The sequence below is a fragment of the Carcharodon carcharias genome, chromosome 19 (assembly GCF_017639515.1).
Source record: "Carcharodon carcharias isolate sCarCar2 chromosome 19, sCarCar2.pri, whole genome shotgun sequence".
NCBI classification, from domain to species: domain Eukaryota; kingdom Metazoa; phylum Chordata; class Chondrichthyes; order Lamniformes; family Lamnidae; genus Carcharodon; species Carcharodon carcharias.
In genome coordinates, this window is record NC_054485.1 from 73,632,377 (window position 1) to 73,658,165 (window position 25,789).

General features: G+C 46.7%; 1 protein-coding gene and 1 pseudogene across 1 annotated transcript in view; both read left to right on the top strand.

Annotated features, from left to right (window-relative positions):
* The window catches only part of LOC121291937 (zinc finger protein 91-like), a 299,051-nt gene that overhangs the window by 104,163 nt on the left and 169,099 nt on the right, over nucleotides 1-25,789 (top strand). The gene's annotated exons all lie outside the window — the stretch shown is intronic.
* Nucleotides 1,748-25,789, top strand: part of LOC121291232 — a 44,727-nt pseudogene continuing 20,685 nt past the window's right edge.

Here is a 25,789-nt window from a genome sequence, read left to right on the forward strand (position 1 = left end):
CAGGGTCACCTGTAGCTGGGCCTTCCCGGGTGACTGTGGAGGCAGTGACGTCACCAGTGGCAAGGCCCCCCAAGAAATCTTATGCGAGTGCAGCTGCTTCTGTGGCCCTGTCACCTTTCCAACTCCTCACCAAGGCCCTGTGGATGAAGAGCTACACCCATCCCGAAATGACGATCAAGGCATGAGTAAAGGCTATGGCTGGGGTTGTCGGCCACTCGGCCATCGTTGTGGCCTCGAAGATGTACGAGGTCAGAGCAGGCGGTGCACCTGGCCCTATAAAAGAGACTCACTGTGGGTGGGATGTTTCTGGCGGTGGACCCCTTGGAGGCCACTGCCCAGAGGATCATCATTTCCAATATCCCGCCCTTTATCCCCCAGTGAGCCTCACCTCTCATCTGTGGGAGGTTAGGTCAGGGGTTGCACCAATCCCACTTGGTCTCAAGGATGTCCCCTCCGACACGTGTATTCCTTCTGGCGCCAGGTTTTCGTCTGCCTGGCCCAGGAGGAGTGTGTGGAGGGTGCCTTTAATGTGGAATATGAGGGGGCTGCCTATGAGTCTTCTGGACTGCGGATGGCGTGCGGTGCCATGCCTGCAAGGAAGTGGGACACATCTGTAAGAACTGCCCCGCCTCCAAGGCTACCAGCACCATCCAGGCGGCTGTCGCTGGCACCACCGCTCCTCCCCTCTGCCACTGCTCCATCTTCCTGCAAGGGGAGGTGCCACCAGCAGCCACCGCCATCTCGGCAGTGGTGAGTCGGAGGGGAGAGACCCTGCGCCATAAGAAGGCCTGGAGGATGACCCACCACCTGGAGGCATACCCCACCCCAAATCCACCCTGATCCCCAGAACCATGAAAACACCGGCATGGAGGTAAAAACATCATCCGGCCCTGGCAACATGTCTGCGCTTGCTCCCGGGCCCGTGTACGACTCATGTGCTTGGCCTGGCATCGTCCCCGTGCGGGTTCCCTGGCCCGTGTGCGCCTCAGCACCATGTGCTGGGCCTGGCATCGTCCCCGTGCGGGTTCCTGGGCCCATGTGTGCCTCAGCACCATGTGCTGGGCCTGGTATCGTCCCCACGCATGCTCCCGGGCCTGTGTACGACTCAGCACCATGTGCTGGGCCTGGTATCGTCCCCGCGCATGCTCCCGGGCCTGTGTACGACTCAGCACCATGTGTTGGGTCTGGTATCGTCCCCGTGCGGGTTCCCTGGCCCGTGTGCGCCTCAGCACCATGTGCTGGGCTTGGTATCGTCCCGCGCATGCTCCCAGGCTTGTGTACAACTCAGCACCATGTGCTGGGCCTGGCATCGTCCCCACGTGGGTTCCCGGGTCTGGTGGCAGTGGGGCGTGCGACCTCGAGCCGGTGGTCTTACTAATGACCTAACCCCAGAGGGTGGAGTGTCTGGAGGAGCTGGATGATGCGATGGAGGTCTCCTTAGCCCCAGCCTACCCTGGAAGAGATGCCACCCCTCGGAGGGGGAGGACCTTGCGACTTGCCAGGCTGGATTTGTCCCCTCCCCCAGTGAAGTGGTGGTGGCATCTCTGCCTTGTAAGTCCTCGCTCTGCCCTCTAAGGGGAGCCCAAACCCTCGTTCCCTTGCTGCAGCCTCCTGAGTAGGGCCCCTTGGGGGCCGGTGAGGGTAATGCCCTTGTGGTGGTGACCCAACCCAAACCATCTTGTGCCTCCAAGATGCCATCTGGCCTGCCAGGGGACTGTGGGAATCCCTTCATGGCCCCTGCTGGGCGATGGTGCTGAGGAAGACCTCCCAGTTGCCTCCCAACCTTAAGCAAGGCGCCTCCGTCCTAGGTCTGGAGCTTTTTCTGGACTCGCCGAGCGTTATTGGTGCCTGGGGGAAGCAGGGATTTGAGCTGCTGCTGCCCTTTGGCCCATATTCTCAAGAGGAGACCAGAGAGGACCCCTCTGCCCTTGATCCTGGTGGAGCTGACTGGCAGCTCTGAATCAGCCCATGTATTCAATACGGGAGGGGTTAACAGGTCCAGGTAGCAGGCAATCAAGGGCGTCGTCCGACCGGACTGTCTGCCCCTCTTCCATGGCTATGTTCTCTGCCTGGTTTCCCTAGAGAGGGAGCATGCGGTGTCCGCTGGCACCGTCGAGGCCTTCCATGCTCGGTGGGGACTGGGATGCTTTATAGACCTTTTAATCACGTTTTGATTTGATATTGGTAAGTTTCCTTTGCATTTTGTCTTTTGTTTTAGTAGTTCCCCTTTAAGGGGCTGCTTTTACTTTGTCCCTGATTTTGTTAATTTGGTTTAATAGTTTTGACTCAAAGGAGTTACATTTTCTTAACCTTTCTAACCCTGCCACTACATCTTGGTGCTCCCGGAGCATGCACAATGGAGGTGGGGGCAGCCTGCTGACTGTGATGACCTTGATGGGCGTCTTCTGGAGGGCCGAGACCTGGGGCCTGCTTTCGGGGACCCTCCTCGGCTTGTGGAGCAGGAGCTGCTGGGGTCACAGGAAGAGGGGATTCAGATGGACCAGCCATTCTTGGGTGGATGGCCCCGGGGTGTGTACCTGCTGATTCGCCTCCCTATGGGTGCCCAAGTGCTTAGCTGACTCCTTGAGGAGAAGGGGTAGCTGGAGTGAGATCAAGCTGTCCCGTACTCCTTTCATGTACACACTGTTGGAGGCCAATTATGATGTCAGCGATGGAGTTCAGCCCGCACAGCAGTGCAGGAGCGATGTCCTGGACCAAGATCTCCATGGTGGCCGCCATCCTACCAGTGTTGATCTCAGTGCGTTGGCATTCCAGCACTCTCACCTCAGCCTGAAGATGGATGGACTCCTCCATCGTGCCTTGCAATCTGAGGAGTGCAATGAATATCACTTCCTGATGTTCCTGAGCTTGCCTTTGCAGCTCCAGCAACTGTGAGATGACCGAGCCCAGAGGCTTGTCATCTAACTCAGACTCAGCAAATTTCTGGCCTCCAGCAGTCTTCCGAGTGCCGGACACCTGGGAAGTCCCTACCGCCACTTGCTGTGGATCAGACAGTGCAATGTGCTCACCAGGTTGTGATCCCAAGGCACTCTAAAGCTCGGTCCCACTGAGGTGTGTCTCTGCGCTGGTGGAGGGGTGTAGGTACCTTCAGATTCCTCTTCAGAGGTTTCTTCAGGGCTTGATTGGAGGCCCTGGGTCATGGACTTCAATGATTGTTTCCCCATTGTGCCTGCGAAAGCAAGGAGAGATAATTAGTGCATGGCAGTAGCCTGTGAAATAGGACACATCATTCATAGCATGGTTGTTGATGAATGTTGCACTGCTGGATCCTCACTTGGTAGAGCACCGCCGACCTCACTGTCAGCGTAGAAACGGTCCGATTCATCGCTGGCCTGCTGGATGGCTCTGTTTTCAAGATCCGTGAGGACCTTGATTTCAGGCATTCCTCCACTTGTAAGTGACCTCTCCCCCTTGTGTGCCAGCTTGTCCTGCATGAATTGAGATGGAGATAGTATAAGGAGGATGGCTGCCAGGTCAGATGATAAGTATGCCTGGCAAGTGTAGGTGGTGAGTGGTCTCATTGACGGGATGAGGTCAAGGAAGGTGTTGTGAGAGAGAGTGAATAATGATATCCCTTGAACTGGCATTGAGTGATGTGTGATGGGTTTGTGAGTGTGTGAGCTGAGAATGACAAGAATAGTGACTTACCCTGGCGGAACGGAGGCGATCTCTCATTCTCTTGTGGCACTGGGTGGCTATTCTCTTTTGCAGGGTATTGGCGCTGACCGCCATTGCTACTGCCTTGCGAGCTGGATTTTAGTGATGTTGCTGCCCACCCTGTGGCCAGGACGGTGTAGAGGACATCATAACGAGATAGAGGATCGGCCATGATCATATTGAATGGTGGAGCAGACTTGAAGAGCCGAATGACCTAATCCTGCTTCCATTTTCTATGTTTCCATTATGTCCAAAAAGCGCTCGAAGGACGCGTCATTGAACCTGGGGGCTGCAGTCTTTTTGTCTTTCAGGGCCATGTCTTCTTTGCAGCAGTCGTGGACTAGAAGCACTGAGAGGTGTACGTGTGGCTACACTGAGAGGTGTACGTGTGGCTGCACTGTAAATATGGCGCCCGGCGTGAAGAAGTGGCAAGCTGATGGCGTCGTGGTTGAATGAGAGCCCGCCTGCCATGGAAACGGCGTGTTTCCTGGGAATGCATAATTAATGCAGCAGGTTTGGGATGATACCCACCTGCTACTGCACTTGGTACACATCAGGGACAGTTCTGTCCCTTGACTCTGCCTGATCTATCTCACCTTCAAAGACAGCCCATTGTTCAGCTACAGTTTTTTCTTGCCAACCTTTGATTCTAATTTATCTGGGTCAGATCTATTCTCACGCCATTGAAGTTGGCTTTCCCCCAGTTAATTATTCTTGCTCTGGATTGTTCCTTGTCGTTTTCCATAGTCAACCTAAACCTTATGATACAATGATCACTGTCGTCAAATGTTCTCCAACTGACACTTGATCCACTTGGACTTCTCATTCCCAGGAACCAGGTCCAGCAATGCCTCCTTTCTCATTGGAATGGAATCATACTGCAATGGAAAATTCTCCTGAACATATTCTAGGAACTCTTGATTTTCTCTCTATCTATCCCAGTCTATATTCAGATAATTAAACTCTCCCATTCTAATTAGTCTAGAATTCTAGCATCTCTCCGTAATTTCCTTGCAATTTTGTTCCTCTACATTTTTCCCACTGGTTGGTGACCTATAGACTACACGGAGCAATGTAATTGCACCTTTATTGTTCCCTACCTCGAGCCAAATAAGATTCTGTCCTTGAACCTCTGGGACATCCTCTCTCTCCAGCTCTGCAATTTTCTCCTTAATCAGTACTGCTGTGCCTCCTTCTTTCCTTCCTTCCCTGTCTTTCCTGAACACCTTGTATCCAGGAATATTTAACACCCAGCCCCACCTTCCTTTGAGCCACACCATATTTCCGCGTGGCAATCTGCACCGGCAGCTCACCAATCTTATTTACCACACGCTGCACATTGTCATACATGCACTGTAACCCTAATTTAGACTTTATTATTTTCCCTCTTACTCTGAAGCCAGCTAATAACTTACTATTTCCTACTCTAGTGCTACCTGTCTCTCCCAGTACTCTCTGCACCTTAGTGTTCCTCTCTAGTCTATCCTCCTGGTTCGCACATCCCAGCCAAGTTAGGTTAAACTCTGTCCCCAGTGGGACCAGCAAATTGCCCGCAAGGAAATTGGTCCCGGCTCTGCTGGGGAGTAACCCACCCGGTCTGTACAGGTCCCATCCCACCCAGAACTGATCCCAATGTCCCAGGAATCTAAAGCCCTCTATCCTGCTCCATCTCCCCAGCCACACATTCGTCTGATTTATCCTCCTATTTCTATACTCATGACTTTTACTGGGATTGATCTAGAGATTAGTACTTTTGAGGTCCTGCTTGCTGATTTCCTAACTAGCTCATTAAATTTTGACTGCAGGATCACATCCCTCTTTCTACCTGTGTTGTTGGTACTGATGTGGATCATGGCCTCTGGCTGTTCACCCTCCCACCCCTTAGGGTGCTCTGCAGCCATTCAGTGACATAATTGACCCTGGCAGCAACGAGGCAACATACCATTCTGGATTCACACCTGTGGCCACAGGAACGTCTGACTGTTACCCTAACTATCGAATCTCCCATCGCTATTACTCTTTCAGTCTTCTATGTGTCTACCTGTACAGCTGAGCCAGCTGTAACACCATGGACTTGGCTCTGGCTGCACTCCCTAGATCAACCATAACTTTTGTCAGCATTCAGGACTGAATACTGGTTGGAGAGTGAGATATACTAGTGGACTCCTGCACTAGCTATCTTCCTGTCACATCTTCCCTGAAAACCCTAACTCTAATTTCACTGTTAAGCCCTCAGTGCTGGTAAAGAAAGCCAGATTTCAGGAGTGGGTATGGGATACAATCAGACCCTGCTTTAGTTGGTGATGTGAATTATAAGTAGAACATCAGGTGACGCATGTTTGACAAATATCATGGGTGCAGTTTGTACTCTCCTGTCTGGGAGGACAGCTATCCTGAGAATGGTGAGGGAGTTGGGGTGAGTCTCTACAGTCCCGAGTTCCCTTAGCCCATCACACCTTGATGTAATAATATTACACTCTTCCAAGATTCATTTCGCATTCTGGGAAAATCTTGAATCATTTTCAAATGCTTTTGGTTGATTCAAAGTTTAGTGTAAGCTGAATATTGTGTGCCTATTGGTTTCGTAATCTTCTGTATAGATTTATAATTCACAATAAATTCATTTTTAGCTTAACCCAAACAACCTGTTCTGTCATCATGATGTGTTCCTCCTATTCACTGAAACACTCAGGAGCCCACAGTAAGAGCCACAATATATCCATCAATGGGTTTATAATTCCCAGTTTACAGGAAACATAACATTTCTCTGAGAAAGAGAGAAAGAATTGCATTTATATATCAACTTTCACAATCTTGGGGCATCTAAAAGCACTTTACAGCCAAGTACTTTGAGAAGTTTGGTGTTTTGAATCTCTGATTCATCAGTCATCTGCTCCAACAATGTGGCAATGTGTCAGCCTCAGTGCTCAAGACTCTGGAGTGAGACTTGAACCCTCAACCTTCTGATTCAGAGACGAGAGTGCTAACTAAGCCATGGCTGACAACTTATAATATTTCTGTATTAGATTCACTTTCTAATGGGTAAAGTCTCAAGACTGTATACAGAATGCTTTTCGCCCTATATACTGGCAGCCTGAAAGTTTGATTTGATGTAAAGTGGTGACTAGATAGACTTGCAGGTATCAGTGTTGTTTTTGTGTCTGGGAAGATGGGGGGCTGGGTAGAGGAAAGAAAGTAGCCACATTGTCTGCTCCTGGTCACTATCCAGTATCCCTGCTGGAAACAGAGGGTGTGTGACAGTCAAGTGAGGAAAAAGAAAGGATTTGCATCTGATCCCCCTACACAGGGGAATAGCAGACTGGCACTCACTGTGGAACAGTCTCTAACTGAGGAGTCAGCCCCTTCAGCAAAGGAGGAGAGGGAACTGGAGGAAATCATGTTTCCTCTTCCTGGTTTACAGAAGGATTGCATCGTACTACTTTAGAGAATACAGAGAGGATAGACACCGCAGATAGATCCTGACCAACACTCAAGGAACAACTGTGGGAAGACATCCAGTCCCTTCACAGCATTGCTCAACACAGACAAGGGTTGGGCAGTGAAACCATCATCTGGAAATCGGTCAGATCAGGCGAGCTTTGACAAATCATCAGATCTGAAACTGGTCAGTGGTGTGGAGCTTTCCATCAGAAGTAGACCAGGTGAGAGCTTCAATCATTCATTGAGCCTCATGAACCATTGATTCATTCCTACAGGTGAGAGGCTGTTGAAGTGTGAGGAGGCCTCCACAGGTTTCTAAGATCTCCAACACAAGGTGCATCTGTTACAATCACTGTTAACACAAGGGCAGCCACATGGAAATGAAACAATTCAACTATGACATTTGTGTTAAAGCTTTGGTGACGTCTTCAAGACTTCTGAGGCACCAGAGGATTCACACGGTGGAGAAATGCTTCAGGTGTGATGTTCCCATCTTCTATCGCACCAGAGGAGTCACACAGGTGAGAAACCCTTCACGTGCGAGATGTGTGGCAAATCATTCTTCAATTCATCGACCCTCCGTAAACGACACATTCACATGGGAGAAACCATGTGTGAGGTGTGTGACGAGACTTTCATGCAGTCAGCTTATCTCCTGGTCCAGCAACACACTCACACAGGGAAGAAACCCTGTCAGAATGAGTTCTGTAATAAAGCCTCCACACAGTTGTTGGACCTCCTGGAACATCAGTGACCCCACATGGGAACTACTGAAACCAAGTTCTTGCTCAAATTGTCGTCAGAGTGTGAACCTCTACGCAAGTTCACTACAAAGGATATTCAGTGATATTGGGGCAGAGAACAAGCAGCAGCTTTCATTCACATCAAACAACTAGTGACAACAACACCAGTGCTGAGGTATGACGGTGTCAATGGTGAAGTTGCCCTGCAGTGAGATGCCAGTGAAACAAGACTTGGAGCAACCCTCATGCAGCAATGACAACTAGTTGTGTTTGTATCCAGAGCATTAAAACAAACTAAATGACGCAATGCACAGATTGAGAAAAAGAGCCTGGCTATTGTCTTTGTTTGTGAGCATTTCAACCAGTAGCTGTTTGGGAAAGAGAGAAAGTGATGTTAGAGTCTGACCACAAGCTACTTCAAAGCATCTTTTTCAAGCCGCTTCTATCTGCTCCAAAGTGTTTACAAAGGATGTTACTTCGGAGGACAATAGGAAATATTAGGAGGGGGTGACCAAAATATATGTTCAAAGAAGTGAGATTTAAGGAGGGTCCTAAAGAAGGGAAGATATGTAAAAACACAGAGAGGTTTAAGGAAGGAATTCTAATGATGGATCCTGATTGGTAGGGATATCAATGGTCAGGTTAAGGGAGTGGGGGATTTAGGAAACAACAAAATTGTGGAACACAGATCTCAGGGGGAATTGGGGCTAGAGATGACAGGGGTAGGCAAGGGGTGAGGTCATGAAGCAACTTGTACTTGAGCATGATAATTTTAGATTGGAGGGACTGGGAACCAGTGTAGGTCAGCGAGCACAGGGGTGATAGGTGTGTGAGTTAGGATAGAGACGGTAGAGTTTTAGCTGACCTGAAGTTTATGGAGTGTGGAAGATGGGAAGCTGGACAGAAGAGTATTGGAATGGTGTAGTCCAGTTTAGAAACAACAACAGTATGACTGAGGATTTCAACAACAGATTGACTAATATGAGGGTGGGGGTGTTGGAAATGGGTAATGTTACAGAGCAGGAGAAAGTGATGAAGTTGTTTCTAACTACTCTATCAACTTGTTTAATCACCTTTAACACCTCAATTAGATTATGCCTTAATTTTCTACATTCAAGGGAATGCAAGTTCAGTCTTTGCAACCTCTCCTCAAAATTTAACCGTTTTAGCCCCAGGAATATTCTGGTGAAACAAAAACAAAAATACCTGGAAAAACTCAGCAGGTCTCACAGCATCCCTGGAGAGGGAATACAGTTAACGTTTCGAGTCTAAATGACTCTTCATCAGAACTAAGGAAAAATTGAAAAGAGGTGAAATATAAGCTGGTTTAAGGAGGGTGGGGGTGGGACAAGTAGAGCTGGATAGAGGGCCAATGATAGGTGGAGATTGCCAAAAGATGTCATAGACAAAAGGACAAAGAGGTGTTGACAGTGGTGATATTAGCTAAGAGATGTGCTAATGGTGACATTAAGAGTAGAAAGCAGGACGAGCAAGGTACACATAGTCCAAGTGGGGGTGGGGTGGGGGGAAGGAATCAAAATAGGCTAAAAGGTAGAGATAAAACAATGGATGGAAATACATTTTAAAATAATAGAAATAGGTGGGAAAAGAAAAATACATAAAAATTATTGGAAAAAGGTGAGGGGGGGGTGGTGGTGGGGATGGAGGAGAGAGCTCATGATCTAAAGTTGTTGAACTCAATATTCAGTCCGGAAGGCTGTAAAGTGCCTAGTCGGAAGATGAGGTGCTGTTCCTCCAGTTTGCGTTGAGCTTCACTGGAACATTGTAGCAGGCCAAGGATGGACATGTGGGCATGAGAGCAGGGTGATGTGTTGAAATGGCAAGCTACAGGGTGGTCTGGGTCATGCTTGCAGACAAACCGAAGGTGTTCTGCAAAGCGGTCACCCAGTCTGCGTTTGGTCTCTCCAATGTAGAGGAAACCGCATTGGGAGCAGTGAATGCAGTAGACTAAATTGAGGGAAGTGCAAGTGAAATGCTGCTTCACTTGAAAGGAGTGTTTAGGCCCATGGACGGTGAGGAGTAGGGAAGTAAAGGGGCAGGTGTTGCACCTTCTACGGTTGCAAGGGAAGGTACTGTGGGAGGGGGTTGAAGTGTAGTGGGTGATGGAGGAGTGGACCAGGGTGTCCCGGAGGGAACGATCCCTGCGGAATGCCACCGGAGGGGGTGAAGGGAAAAATGTGTTTGATGGTGGCATCATGTTGGTTTTGGCGCAAATGGCGGAGGATGATCCTTTGAATGCAGAGGCTGGTGGGGTGATAATTAAGGACAAGGGGGACCCTATCATGGTTCTGGGAGGGAGAGGAAGGTGTGAGGGCGGATGCGCAGGAGATGGGCCGGACATGGTTGAGGGCCCTGTCAACCACCATGGGTGGAAAACCTTGGTTAAGGAAGAAGGAAGACATGTCAGAGGAACTGTTTTTGAAAGTGGCATCATCGGAACAGATGCGATGGAGGCGAAGGAACTGAGAGAATGGGATGGAGTCCTTACAGGAAGCGGGGTGTGAGGAGCTGTAATCAAGGTAGCTGTGGAAGTCGGTAGGCTCGTAATGAATATTGGTGGACAGTCTATCACCAGAAATTGAGACAGAGAGGTCAAGGAAGGGAAGGGAAGTGTCAGAGATGAACCATGTGAAAATGATGGAGGGGTGGAAATTGGAAGCAAAATTAATAAATTTTTCCAGGTCCAGACGAGAGCATGAAGCAGCACCGAAGCAGTCATTGATGTACCGGAGAAAGAGTTGTGGGAGGGGGCCGGAGTAGGACTGGAACACGGAATGTTCCACATACCCCATAAAGAGACAGGCATAACTGGGGCCCATGCGGGTACCCATCACCACACCTTTTATTTGGAGGAAGTGAGAGGAGTTTATGGAGAAATTGTTCAGCGAGAGAACAAGTTCAACCAGACGGAGGAGAGTAGTGGTGGATGGGGATTGTTCGGGCCTCTGTCCGAGGAAGAAGCGAAGAGCCCTCAGACCATCCCAGTGGGGGATGGAGGTGTAGAGGGATTGGTCGTCCATGGTGAAGAGGAGACGGTTGGGGCCAGGGAATTGGAAATTGTTGATATGATGTAGGGTGTCAGAGGAATCGTGGATGTAGGTGGGAAGAGACTGGACAAGGGGAGAGAGAATGGAGTCAAGATAGCAAGAAATGAGTTCCGTGGGGCAGGAACAGGCTGACATGATCGGTCTGCCAGGACTGTCCTGCTTGTGGATTTTGGGTAAGAGGTCGAAGCGGGCCGTTCGAGGTTGGGAGGGTACGAGGTTGGAAACTGGAAGGAAGGTCTCCAGAAGAGATGAGGTCAGTGACGGTCCAAGAAACAATGGTTTGATGTTCAGTGGTGGGGTCATGGTCCAGGGGGAGTTAGGAGGAAGTGTCTGCAAGTTGATGCTCAACCTCTGCGAGGTAGAGGTCAGTGTGCCAGACAACAACAGCACCACCCTTGTCAGCAGGTTTGATAACAAAGTCAGGGTTGGACCTGAGAGAACGGAGTGCAGCAAGTTCAGAGAGAGACAGGTTAGAGTGGGTGAGAGGAGCAGAGAAATTGAGATGACTGATGTCACGCCGACAGTTCTCAATAAGAAGGATCAAGAGCAGGTAAGAATCCAGAGGGAGGGCTCCAGGTGGAGGGAGAATATTGGAGACGGGTAAAAGGATCTGTCGAACGGGGAGAGGACTCCTGCCCAAAGAAGTGAGCACAGAGACGAAGGCAGCGGAAGAAGAATTGAGCATCGTGCTGAGCCCAAAATTCATTGAGATGAGGGCGTAAGGGTATGAAACTGAGTCGTTTGCTGAGCACTGAACGTTCGGCATCAGAGCGGGGAAGGTCAGGGGGTATGGTGAATACACAGCCGGGGCTGGGATTGGAAGACGGGTTGGGGACAGAGGGACAGGCAGGGGTGAAGGGTCCTGGATGGGCGTTGGTGTCGATGAGTTGTTGGAACTTGTGTTCCTTTGCATCTGAAAGAAAAAGACAAAGTTTCTTGTTGAGGCGTCAGATGAGACAAAGAATAAAATGAAACTGGGAACAAGAGCTGCTTAGAAATAGGGTGCATCGGTGCTGCTGGAGGGACAGGTTGAATGTGTTCATATGGTGGCGCATTGCGCTGAGTGTGGATCTCAGGATGCGACGAGAACAGCAGTCTGAGGAGCGTTTATGTCCCGGAGATACGTGTAATCCTGGGTGGGTTCGAAACATGAGGGATGGAACTTAAGTTGAAATCCACGTGGGGTAAGTCGGAGAAGGAGACAGTCACTGAGGAAGGAAATATGGCTGTGAAAGCGAGTTTTAGTAAACACCTTGTCAAACACCAGGAGAGAAATGGAAAACAATGAAGGTGAACAGGGCAAAAAAGAGAGGGGAAATCCTGTCGGAGAGAAGAGCAATACTTCTTCAAGGTAGGCATTCCTTGAAGAGAAGTGGCAGTCAATTAAACACTAAGATAAAAGCAAAAAACTGCAGATGCTGGATATCCAAAACAAAAACAAAAATACCTGGAAAAACTCAGCAGGTCTGACAGCATCTGCGGAGAGGGATACAGTTAACGTTTCAAGTCTGAATGATTCTTCATCAGAACTAAGGAAAAATAGAAAAGAGGTGAAATATAAGCTGGTTTAAGGGGTGGGGGTGGTGGGACAGGTAGAGCTGGATAGAGGGCCATGATAGGTGGAGATTGCCAAAAGATGTCATAGACAAAAGGACAAAGAGGTGTTGACAGTGGTGATATTAGCTAAGAGATGTGCTAATGGTGACATTAAGGGTAGAAAGCAGGACGAGCAAGATACAGATAGCCCAAGTAGGGGTGGGGTGGGGGGAAGGGATCAAAATAGGCTAAAAGGTAGAGATAAAACAATGGATGGAAATACATTTAAAATAATGGAAATACGTGGGAAAAGAAAAATATATATGACATCTTTTGGCAATCTCCATCTATCACTGGCCCTCTATCCAGCTCTACCTGTCCACCCCCCCACCCCCACCCCCCCAACCCCCAGCCCCCCGCTTAAACCAGCTTATATTTTATCTGTTTTCTATTTTTCCTTAGTTCTGATGAAGAGTTATTCAGGCTTGAAACGTTAACTATTCCTCTCCGCAGATGCTGTCAGACCTGCTGAGTTTTTCCAGGTATTTTTGTTTTTGTTTTGGATATCCAGCATCCGCAGTTTTTTGCTTTTATCTTAATATTCTGGTGAATCTACGCTGCACTCCCTCCGAGGCCAATATATTCTTCCTGAGGTGCAGTGCCCAGAACTGAGTTCTCCAGATGAGGCCTAACTAGTGTCTTGTACAAGTTCAATATGACCTCCTTATTCTGTCCTCCATGCCCCCGTTAATAAAGTCGAAGATTTATTAACCGCTCTCTCAACATGCCCTGCCATCTTCAGTGACTTATACACATATACACTGAGGTTCCTCTGTTCCTTCACCTCCTTTAGAGTTTCTCCCTTTATTTTATACTGCCAAAATGAATCACCTCACACTTCTCTGGATTGAATTTCGTATGCCACTTGTCTGCCCAACCCACCCACATGTCCATGTCCTTTTGAAGTTCAAGACTATCCTTGTCGTAGTTGACAATGTTTCCAATCTTTGTATCATCTGCAAATGTTGAAATCATGCCCTGCAGACCACAGTCTAGGTCATTAATATATGTCAGGAAGAACAAGGGTCCCAACACTGACCCCTGGGGAACTCCACTACAGACCTTCCTCCAATCTGAAAACCAACCATTTATCACTACTCCCTGTTTCTTGTCACTCAGCCAATTTCTTATCCAAGTGCCTACTTTTCCTTTTATTTCATGATCTAGAATTTTGCTCAGATGTCTATTGTGTGGCACTCTATCAAATGCCTTTTGAAAATCCATATATGCCATATCAACAGGGTTGCCCTTATCAAACTTCTATGTTACTTCCTCAAAAAACTCCAAGTTAGTTCAACATGATTTTCCTTTAATGGAAATATATCACTTTTCCTTCACTGTCGTTGGTTCAAACTCCCTCCCTAACAGCATTGTGGGTATACCTACACCACATGGATTGCAGTGGTTCAAGAAGGCAGCTCACCACCACCTTCTCAAGGGCAATTAGGGATGGGCAATCAATGGTGGCCTAGCCAGTGATGCCCACAACCAATAAATGAATAAAAGAAAATGAATCCATGCTGGTTTTCCTTAATTATCCTGTACTTATCTAAGTGACTCTTGATTTTATTCTGTACTATAGTTTCCAGAAGTTTCCCTACCACTGAGGTCAAACTGACCTGTCTGCAGTTGCAAGCTTCATCCTTGCACCCTTTTTTGAACAAGGGTGTAACATTCGCAGTTCTCCAGTCCTCTGGCACCACCCCATGTCGAAAGAAGACTGGAAGGTTATCACTCGTGCCTCTGTAATTTCCACTCTCACTTCACTCAGTAGCCTTGGATGCATCTCATCCAGTCCTGGTTCCTTATCAACTTTAAGTAAAGATAGCCTTTCTAACACCTCCTCCTTCTCAATTGTAAATTATTCAAGTGTACCAGTTACTTTCTCTCTCACTTCAGCCTGGGTAGCATCTTCTTCCTTTGTGAAAACAGATGCAAAGTACTAATTTCATACCATCACTATTTCTCCTGCCTCCACGTGCAGGTCCTTTTTTTAAATCCCTAATTGGCCCTACTCTTTCTTTTACCACCCTTTTCTGATTTGTGGGGAGTGAAGACATGGTAGCTAAATTTGTAGATGACACAAAGATAGGTAGGAAAATATGTTGTGAAGAGGACATGAGGAGTTTGCAGATGGATATAGATAGGTTGAATGAGTGGGCAAAGATCTGGCAAATGGAGATTAATGTGGGAAAATATTGTTCACTTTGGCAGGAAGAACAAAAAAGCAGAGTACTACTTACATGGAGAATGGCTGCATAATTCTGAGGTGCAGAGGGATCTAGGTGTTTTAGTACATGAGTCACAAAAAGTTAGTATGCAGGTACAGCAAGTAATTCAGAAGACTAATGGAATGCTAACCTTTATTATGAGAGAGATTGAACATAAAAGTAAGGATGTTATGCTTCATTTATACAGAACATTGGTGAAACAGCACCGCGAAAACTACCTGCAGTTTGGTCTCCTTATTTAAGGAAGGATGTAAATGCATTGGAGGCGGTTCAAAGCAGGTTTTGAAGCATACAAGATCCTAAACAGCCTTGAGAAGGTGGATGTCAAAAGGATGTTTCCTCTTGTGAGTGAGTCCAGAACTAGGGGGCACTGTTGTAAAATAAGGGGTTGCCCTTTTTAGGACAGAGGTGAGGAAAAAATTTTTCTCTTTGAGGGTTGTGTGACTTTGGAATTCTCTACCTCAGGAGGTGGTGGAGGTGGAGTAATTGAATATCTTTAAGGCATAGGTAGTTAGATTCTTGTTAGGTAAGGGAATCATAGGTTATCGGGGTTAGATGGGAATGTGGAAATCGAAACACAAGAAGATCAACCATGATCTTATTGAATGGTGCAGCAGGTTTGAAGGGGCTGAATTATCTACCCCTGTTCCTATTTCTTATGTTCTTATTTGTATGCTTATTTAGCTGCATGACAGAGTGTCATGGGATCTTTTCAATTCACCCGAGAAAGCAGATGGGGCCTTGGTTGAACTCATCTGACGATGGTGTCTCTGACAGTGCAGCACAGTACATTTTTTTAATTCATTCGTGGGATGTGGGCATCGCTGGCTAAGCCAGCATTTATTGCCCATCTCTAATTGCTCTTGAGAAGATGATGGTGGCTGCCTTCTTGAACTGCTGCAATCCATGTGATGTAGGTACACCCACAGTTCTGGGGAGGGAGTTCCTGGATTTTGACCCAATGACAGTGAAGGAATGGCAATATATTTCCAGGTCAAGATGGTGTGATACTTGGCGGAGAATGTGCAGGTGGTGGGTGTTCCCATGCGTGTGCTACCCTTGTTCTTCTAGATGCTAGCAGTCGTGAGTTTGGAAGATTCTGTCTAAAGAGGCTTGGTGAGTTGCTGCAGCACATTATGTAGATGGTACACATTGCTGCTCCTGTGCGTTGGTGGCAGAGTGAGTGAATGTTTGTGGAGTGTCAGCCTCAGTGCTCAAGTCTCTGGAGTGAGCCTTGAACCCACAACCTTCTGACTCAGAGACAAGAACCCACAACCTTCTGACTGAATCTAATACAACAGAAATATTATAAGTTATTGTCTGCACCTGACAATAACTTATAATATTTCTGTTGTATTAGATTCAGTTTCATAGAGGTTAAGTCCCAAGGCTGTGTACAGAATGCTTTTCCTCCTGTGAACTGACAGCCTGAAAATTTGATTTGATTTAAAGTGGTAACTAATTAGAGCTGCAGGTGTCAGAGTTGTCTTTGTGTCTGGGTTCCTGAAGCTGTGAAAGGTGGTAAAGTCCCTGGTGACAGCTGGAATGGACATTTTAAGGGATTGTCTTCAATCAGTACTGCTGATTAACCATTCTGCTTTCATTCGCTCATGGAAGTTCTATTGTTTATACACAGTTCTAACAGTATGTCAGGAATAAAACTCAAGGAATAACCCACTCTTCCCAGGAAAGCTCAGTGTTAGTTTTAGTAAGGTTTTTGAGTTTGTTTTCAAATCCCTCCATGATGTCTCCCCTCCCTATTTCTGTAATCTCCCCCACCCCTCAGTACTGCACTGGAGTGTCAGCCATGATTTTTTGTGCTCAAGTCCTGGAGTGGGACTTGAACCCGTAACCCTCTGGCTCAGAGAACAAGGTTGTGGGTTCAAGTCCAACTCACGATGGATTATTCCATGAATGTGGATTAAAGTTGTTGTCAGGGTCTCAAGAATAATTCCTCAGGCACTGGGCTCCCTATACAAACCCATCCACTGTTTATTGAAACAAAACATGTTGTAAAATGAGTGAAGAAATTATCCTGTAGATGTTTACACATTGCATTGACCATGAAGCCAATTGATCATGAAGCAAGAGTTAGGAGAGTGGAAGAAAATGAAAATGGAGAGTGGGAGGAAGATAGCGCAGAGATAGGAAAGAGGAAGAAGAGAGAGAGGGAGACGGGAGTTAGGATAGGCAGGAGAGGTAGGAGGATGAGATGAGGTGGATACCAGGGGCTTTAAATTATTCTTGTCCTCTCCCTTTTTCCTGCATCCCTCTCTCCTGTGCCCCTCCCTCCTGTGTCCTTCCGTCCTGTGCATATGCCGATCCCACCACTCCATGTCATCACTGCCTTGAATGCTGCAGGTCTTCCTCTTCCTGATCTGCTGTAAAATACATCTGAGGCTGCACATTCCACACTGATGTCAGTTTGAAATCCTCCGAGGATGAAGAGTGCTATTCCCACACGTGAAATCTCTGTCAAACGTTTGCCAGAAGAACTGAGACAGCAGCTGCAATAAGTGAAGTTTTATTCAGATGGGACAATGATAAGTTAAAATCCCCACCTGATCTGCTGCTCAAAGTTGCCTCCATTTCACTGGTCAGTTTCCCAAACTTCAGGAAACTCATAGATAAAAACAAAAAACTGCGGATGCTGGAAATCCAAAACAAAAACAGAATTACCTGGAAAAACTCAGCAGGTCTGGCAGCATCGTCGGAGAAGAAAAGAGTCGATGTTTCGAGTCCTCATCTATGGAAGGGTCATGAGGACTCGAAACGTCAACTCTTCTTCTCCACCAATGCTGCCAGACCTGCTGAGTTTTTCCAGGTAATTCTGTTTTTGTTCAGGAAACTCATGTTGCTCCAGAAATATTTGGATAGGCTGTGAGAGATGTCAATCGGAGAGCCCACCCACTCTGCCCATTCTCTCCTCTTCCTCAGCTGGTTCACTCCCTGTAGGGACTGAAAACCAAGTGAGGAGATGGTGGAGTGAGAGGATAGGCATCACAAAGAGATCCTGACCATCATTGATGGCAAAACTGCACAGTTAGATGGATGAGAAACCATTCAAGCATGAGGTGTGTGACCAATTCTGCACACAGCCATTGACATTCTTGAATCATCAACGCAGGTGAAAAGCTTTTCAAGTGCGGGGTGTGCAACAAATCATTCTTGAAATCATGGAACCTTCGTTTGCACCAATGCATTCACACAGGGGAGAAACCATTCACGTGAGGTGAGTGACAAGTCATTCTCATTGGCATTGACCCTCCATGCACACCAACACATTCACAAGGTAGGGAAACCATTCCCTTGTGAGGTATGTGACAAATCATTCTTGCAGCTAACGAGCTTCTGTGTACACCAATGCGTTTACACAGGCGAGAAACCATTCTCCTGCGAGTTATGTAACAAATCATTCTCCTTAGTCATCTCAACTCATGCCCTAACGTGTGCATGCTGGGGAGAAACCATTCACATATGAGGTATGTAACAAATCATTCTTGGACACATCGTTCCTCCACATGCACCAATGCATTCACACAGGGGAAAAACCATTAACATGTGATATGTGTGACAAATCATTCTCATTTTCATCGAGCCTGCTGGGAGCACCAACGCATTCACACTGGGGAGAAACCATTTATGTACGAGGTGTGCAAGAAATCATTCTCGTGGTTAACAAACCTACGTGCACACAAAAACATTCACACAGGGAGGAAGTGGTCAAATGTGAGTTGTGTGACAAATCCTTCACACAGGTAAGGAGCCTCCTGCAACATCAGGCAATCTGCACAGGAGAGAAACCCTTCAAGTGTGAGGTTTGCAATAAAGCTTTTGTGAGGTCTTCGAGCCTCCTGATACACCAGAGGATTCATACAGGGGAGAAACCATTCAAGTGTGAGGTTTGCAGTAAAGGTTTCTCAGTATCTTGGAGCCTCCTGAAACACCAAAGGAACCACACAGGGGAAAAACCCTTCAGGTGTGATGTTTGTGAAATGGCTTTCACCCAACCCTCTGACCTCCTGAGACACCAGACGATTCACAGAGGGGTGAAACCCTTCCAAGTGTGAGGTGTGTGACCAATCTTTCACACGGTCATCAATACTTGTGCAACACCAACGCATTCACACAGGGGAGAAACCATTCGCATTAACGTGTGCAAAAAATCCTTCACACAGTCATCGACACTTGTGCAACACCAATGCATCCACAATGGGGAGAAACCATTCAAGTGCGTGACAAAGCCTTCACAAAGCGTTCGAAGCTCCTGGTCAACAATCCACACAGGGGAGAAACCCTTCAAGTGTAAGGTGTGTAACAAATAATTCACGGAATCAGCGACCTTTCGTGTACATCAACGTATCCACACGGGAGAAACCATTTATGTGCAAGGTGTGTGACAAACCATTCTTGTGGTCTTCGGCCTTCCATGTACACCAACGCATTCACACCAGGGAAAAACCATTTGCGTGAGAGGTATGTGACAAATCATTTTCTTAGTTATCAAACCTCCAGAGTCACCAACATATTCACACAGGAGAAACCATTCAACTGCAGTGGGCAACAAAGCGTTGAGTCAATGTCCCTCCTGCTACATCAGAGGAACCACGCAGTGGAGTAACACTTCAAGTGTGAGATTTGTGATAAAGTTTACGTGAGATCTTCAACTCCCCCGAGACACCAGAGGATTCACATGGGAGAAACTCTTCATGCGCAGTGTTTGTGACAAGGCTTTCGCTCACTCCTCTAATCTGCTGAAGCACCAGCAGATCCACACTGGTGTTAAACCATTCAGGTTTGAGCTGTGTCAGCGGTCAGCATGTATCCTGGTCCATCAACACACCTACACCGGGAGAAACCCTATTGGTGTGAGTTCTGTAATAAAGCCCTCACATAGCTGTTGGACCTCTTGGAACATCATGGAACCCACATGGGGGACAAAACCTTCCAATGTAACATGCGCCAGGATTGTTTCACCTACTCTCTACACCCTACACCAATGTCTCCACAGGGTTTTGGAGCCAGGTCACCTGCTTCCATTACACTGAGAGTTGTCTGTGTTGTTTACCCTCCAGTGCTCACACAGGGGAGCTGTCGTTCCAAAGCACCGTCTGTCTCAGCAGTGTCTGTCTTGAACCTCTCCCACCATCAGTCCATAAGTTTCAAGAAACCAATTTAACTGGATTGCCAAACATCACCAAGAGAAAATATCAACATGCATAGAAGCTCCTGCTTATGCACAGATGTCACTGTGTCTCTGGGAGGATTTCCTCAGCCACAGGAAGTAGGTGATTCAGGAGAATGTGTGTCAGGAACCTCCCTGTTATGGACAAGGCAGGAATATCTCAATAGCTTCCACAGCGTGATTTATCTCCCTTCTTGAAAATAGTTACAGTTGTCACATTCCTGAAGTTGGGGAGAGTTCTTTTTCCTCTCAAATCTGTAGGGTGAGTTCATGGAGTCTTGATGTGAGCAGAAGCCCACCAGCTTTGAAGACCTCAGCTGGAATACCATCGGGGCCACAGGCTTTGTTGTTTTTCATCTGTTTGATTGTTTGTTGCAGCTCACCCATTGATTGTGATTCACCCATGGATTCTACCAAAGGCACAGGGGGTTAGACTGGAAATAACACAGCTGCCACTGTGGATTCATGGTTGGATTGTTCAAAATGTTCTTTCCAGGGTTAACAGATGGCATTGTCATCCTTAAGAAGAGAAGCACCATCCTGTGAATGAAGGGGATTTTGTCCATTTGACCTCGGTCTATAGATGGCCCTGGTGAATTCAAAAAAGATTTACATGTCATGGCAATCAGCATATTGTTGGGCTTCTCAGGCTTTCTCTTCCCACTACATATCCTTTATCTCCTGGATTTGTTTTTGGGTGTCAGCCTTGAGCTGTTGAAATGCTGCCTTCTTGAGTTGTGACCTTGAGTTGTTCCGCCAGGCAATGAAGGCTGATCGCTTTTGTTCCAAGAGGTCACATATTTGAGTGTCATGTTTGTCGAGCCAGTCCTGGTGATGACAATGCTAGAACACAATGGTCTGGGCACAGGAGTTTAGTGCAGCTGATTTTATTTTGATCCCACTGTTCAGGAACTGAGTTGGATGTGTGAAGATTTTCCAGATTGGTTGTGAGCTGCACCTGGAATTCCTCTCTTCGGTTGGGCTGTGTTAGGGCTGCGACATTGATCTTCTTCCTTTTGGATTTTTGGGTCTTGTGATGTCTTGGTGCTGGGTGGATGTTCATTAGCCATCGAACAAGTTAACGATCTGTCCAGCAGGCATCAGTCCACCACTTGAATTGAGTGATCACTTAGAAAGTTGACTTGCCTTTCGACCTTCCAGAGGGACTTCCAATATGGTATGTGTTCCCAGAAAAATCAAAGAAAAAATTTGAGAACAATACCAGGAACTCTTCATTACATTCATCGATATGACCAAAGCATTTGGCTCAGTAAATCATGAGGCTCTGAGGATTGTGCTCCAATGATTTGGATGTTCAAGAAAATTCATCACAATCCTGCAATTGTTTCATGATGATATGACGGCAACTGTCTTGAGTGGGAGATCTGAAACAGAAATCTTCAAAATCCAGACTGGTATCAAGCAAGGCTGTGTGATAGCCCCCATTCTATTTACAATCTATCTGACAGTGGCTATACACCTTATCAAAGATCAACTGCCCTCTGGTGTCAGTATTAAATACCATCTAAATGGGAAACTCATTTACCTCAATTGCTTCCATGCCAAAACGAAACTGACCACCATAGATACACATGATGTACAGTTTGCAGATGACTGTAGTGTCGTTGTCCACTTTGCACCAGATTTCCAAACCTCTCTTGATCTATTCATCATGATAGAAGCTCCATCCTGTGCCACTAAAGTTCAGTATCATTTCTGACCATCGGAATTGGGAGCAACTTCTGTCTGTAGTAGTCTGAGAGAGTTTCCCCTGGGGGGGGTGGGGTGTGTTTGTATGTGTGTGTGTCCGTGCGTGTGTGCAAGTGTGGTGAATCTGGGAGGACGACTATCCTGAGAATGGTGGGGGAGTGGGTGTGGGTCTCTACAGACCTGAGTTCCCTCAGCCCATCATACCTCGATGTAATAATGGTGTGATATGTTCACCTTACACTCTTCCAAGATTCATTTCATGTTCTGGGAAAGATCTTGAGTCATTTTCAAATGTTTTGTTAATTTGGTTGATGCAAGGTTTGGTGAAAGCTGAAGACAGTGTTGTTGTTTGTCTGCTGTTTTATCAACCTTTATGTATAGATTTATAACTCACAATAAATTTACTTTTCAGCGTAAATCAAACTTCTGATTTGTCACTTAATCTATCAATGTCCCATTGCAACTTTCCACTCCCATCGATGTTACTGAATGTGTCACCCAACTGAGTGTCATCAGTAAAGTACCCAATACTATTCCTCCATCAAAGTCATTGATCAATATAATGAAAAGCTGAGTCTCCAGTACAGATCCCTAGGGAACATCACTGGCATGTCCTAACAATCAGAGAACATTTCCTTTATCCCTAATTGGGATAATATCCCTATTCCTTGTGGGATTTGAACCCACAATCCCTACTCTCTTGTCAGGACTGGGAGCTAAATATCCAAGGATATACATCCAATTGAAAAGATAGGCAGGTTGGCAGAGGGGGTGGGGTTGCTTTATTAGTAAGAAATTAAATTAAATCAATAGCAAGAAATGATGTAGGGTCAGATGATGTAGAATCTGTGTGGGTAGAGTTGAGGAACCGCAAAGGTAAAAAAACCATAATGGGAGTTATGTACAGGCCTCCGAACAGTAGTCAGGATATGGGGCACAAGATACATCAGGAGATAGAAAAGGCGTGCAAGAAAGGCAAGGTTACAATGATCATGGGGGATTTCAATATGCAGATAGTCTGGGAAAATCTGGTTGGTAGTGGATCCCAAGAAAAGGAATTTGTGGAATGTCTACAAGATGGCTTTTTGGAGCAGCTTGTGGTGGAGCCCACTAGAGAACAGGCAATTCTAGATTTAGTGATGAGGCAGATTTGGTAAGAGAGCTTAAGGTGAAGGAACCCTTCGGAGGAAGTGACCATAATATGATAGAATTCACCCTGCAATTTGGAGGGAAAAGCTGGAATCAGATGTAACGGTATTACAGCTGAATAAAGGTAACTACAGAGGCATGAGGGAGGAGCTGGCCAGAATTGACTGGGAGATGAGCCTAGCAGGAAAGATAGTGGAACAGCAATGGCAGGAGTTTCTGGGAGTAATTTGGGAGACACAGCAAAAATTCATTCCTAGGAAGAAGAAGCATACTAAAGGGAGGACAAGACAACCATGGCTGACAAGGGAAGTCAGGGACAGCATAAAAGCTAAAGAGAAAGCACACAATGGGGCGAAGAGCAGTGGGAAGCCAGGGGATTGGGAAGCCTACAAAGACCAACAGAGGACAAATAAAAAGAAACACGGAGGGAGAAGATTAAATATGAGGGTAAACTAGCCAATAATATAAAAGAAGATTGCAAGAGTTTTTTTTAGATATATAAAGGGTAAGAGAGAGGCAAAAGTGGACATTGGGCCGCTGGAAAATGACACTGGAGAAGTAATAATGGGGAACCAGGAAATGGCAGAGGAACTGAATAGGTACTTTGCGTCAGTCTTCACGGAGGAAGACATGAGTAACATCCCCAAAATTCAAGCGAATCGGGTGGGGGCTGGAGGGGGGGGGGGGGGGGGGGGGGGGTGAGGGGGGTTGGTGGGGTGGTTGGTGCAGAGATGAGTATGGTGGCATTAACCAAGGAGAAGGTGCTAGGAAAACTGAAAGGTCTGAAGGTGGATAAATCACCTGGACTAGATGGATTACACCCCAGAGTTCTGAAGAAGATAGCTGAAGAGATAGTGGAGGCGTTAGTGGTGATCTTTCAGGAATCACTGGAGTCAGGAAGGATCCCAGAGGACTGGAAGATCGCTAATGTAACACCCCTGTTTAAGAAGGGAGTGAGGCAAAAGACAGGAAATTACAGGCCAATTAGCCTGACCTCGGTTGTTGGTAAGATTTTAAGTCCATTATTAAGGATGAGATTTCAGAATACTTGGAAGTGCATGGTAAAATCGGGCTAAGTCAGCATGGTTTCATCAAGCCTGACAAATCTGTTAGAATTCTTTGAGGAGGTAACGAGCAGGTTAGACAAAGGAGAGCCAATGGATGTTATCTATTTGGACTTCCAGAAGGCCTTTGACAAGGTGCTGCACAGTAAGATAAGAGCCCATGGTGTTAGAGGCAAGGTACTAGCATGGATAGAAGATTGGCTGTCCGGCAGGAGGCAGAGAGTGGGGATCAGGATGGAGGCCGGTGACTAGCGGAGTTCCGCAAGGGTCAGTGTTGGGACCACAACTTTTCACTTTATACATTAATGATCTGGATGAAAGAGCTGAGGGCATTCTGGCTAAGTTTGCAGATGATACAAAGATAGGTGGAGGGACAGGTAGTATCGAGGAGGCGGGGAGGCTGCAGAAGGATTTAGACAGGTTAGGAGAATGGGCAAAGAAGCGGCAGATGGAATGGGGACGTGTGAGGTCATGCAATTTGGTAGGAAGAATAAAGGCATAGACTATGTTCTAAATGGGGAGAGAATTCAGAAATCTGGAGTGCAAAGGGACTTGGGAGTCCTAGTCCAGAATTCTGCTCAGGTTAACTTGCAGGTTGGGTCTGTAGTTAGGAAGGCAAATGCAATGTTGGCATTTATTTCGAGAGGACTAGAATATAAAAGCAGGGATGTGCTGCTGAGGCTTTCTAAGGCTCTGGTCAGACCACATTTAGAATATCGTGAGCAAGGTTTGGCCCCGTATCTCAGGAAGGATGTGCTGGCCCTGGAGAGGGTCGAGAGGAGGTTCATGAGAGTGATCCCAGGAATGAAAGGCTTAACATGAGGAATATTTGAGGACTCTGGGTCTATACTCGATGGAGTTTAGAAGGACGAGGGTGGATCTGATTGAAACTAACAATACTGAAAGGCCTGGATAGAGTGGATGTGGGGAAGATGTTTCCATTAGTAGGAGAGACTAGGACCCGAGGGCACAGCCTCAGAGTAAAGGGAAGACCATTTAGAACAGAGATGAGGAGAAACTTCTTTAGCCAGAGAGTGGTGAATCTATGGAATTCATTGCCACAGAAGGCTCTGGAGACCAGGCCATTGAGTGTATTTAAGACCGAGATAGATAGGTTCTTGATTGGTAAGGGAATCAAAGGTTACAGCGAGAAGGTGGGAGAATGGGGTTGAGAAACTTAACAGCCATGATTGGATGGCGGAGCAGACTTAATGGGACGAATGGCCTAATTTCTGCTCCTATGTCTTATGGTCTCCTGTTTCCCAACCAAATTATCAACCCATGTCACAAGGTTCCCTCCAATTCCCTGCACGTTCATCTTGGTGAATAACCTCCTGTGCAGAACATGATCAAATACCTTCTGGAAGTCCATATAGACAAACCTCCATAGACCCTGTCCAGCATGTTAATTATCTCCTCAAATTGTTTTATTAAATTGATCATGTTGGTTACAATGACTTGCTGCACAAGAATGCAATATAAGCTATAGCAACCCAGAGAACATGATGAACGTAAGAAATAGCAGGAGGAGTAGGCCATTCAGCCTTGACTGGCTGCTGCACCATTCAACACAATCACGTCAGGGTTAATCTTCTATCTCAAACCCACCTCCCCACACCATCCCTATAACCCTTATTCTCTCTGCATCCAGAAATCCATCAATCTTGGTCTTGAATATATTAAATGACTGAACATCCACAGCTCCCTGGGGGAGAGAATTCCAAAGATTTGCAACCCTTTCAGTGAAGACATTTCTCATCTCAGTCCTCATTGACTGACCTCGAATTCTGAAGCTTGAATGACAGGTCGAAACAAATCTTCTACAGCAACACACCTCCAAGTGTCAGCTAGCGAGTGATATTTCCATTGTCACAGTCAGTGCAGTTCCTTTCCTTCACTCAAACTGATTGTGTAGTCTCCTGCC